Source organism: Myotis brandtii, unplaced genomic scaffold (assembly GCF_000412655.1).
Source record: "Myotis brandtii unplaced genomic scaffold, ASM41265v1 scaffold358, whole genome shotgun sequence".
Lineage (NCBI taxonomy): Eukaryota > Metazoa > Chordata > Mammalia > Chiroptera > Vespertilionidae > Myotis > Myotis brandtii.
The window spans coordinates 3731803-3732415 of NW_005363772.1; positions in this window are offsets into that span (position 1 = coordinate 3731803).

Below are 613 nucleotides of genomic sequence, written 5' to 3' on the forward strand. Positions count from 1 at the left end.
GGGTTCCAGGTGCCAGAGGGAAGCCGGTGCCAGCAGCCAGGGGAAGGAAGGCCTACTCTTGCATGAATTTTGTGCATCGGGCGTCTAGACACATATATGTTCCAGAGAAACCTTCATCTCAACATGTCCAAAGTGTAACTCATCACTGTGCCCTTCCTCCCCAATCAGCTTTTCCTCCGGTGTCTGATTTTCCCATATGGCACCCGGATTCACCCAGTATACAAGCCAGAAACCTGTGAGGCATCACTGACTCAGCACTCCGCTCATCCTGCATGAATCATATCATTCCGTCAGTAAACATTCATTATCCATATCAATTCTTTTTAGCAAATAAAAATACAGGATACCTAGTTAAGTTTTCATTTTAGACAATTAATGAATAATTTTTTAGTGTAAGTATAACCAATGAACAATTTGGGACATATTTATATCAAAAAAATATTTGCTGTTTATCTGAAATTCAAATTTAGGTGGTCATCCTATAGTTTACCTGGCAATGTTATTGAAGGTTTTCCATTTTAATCACTCATACCACGGCCTTAGTTTAGGACACTCAAAGATTAAACAGAAGCCACAATTGCAAAACTGGTAACTTGCAACACAAGCTAAGTGC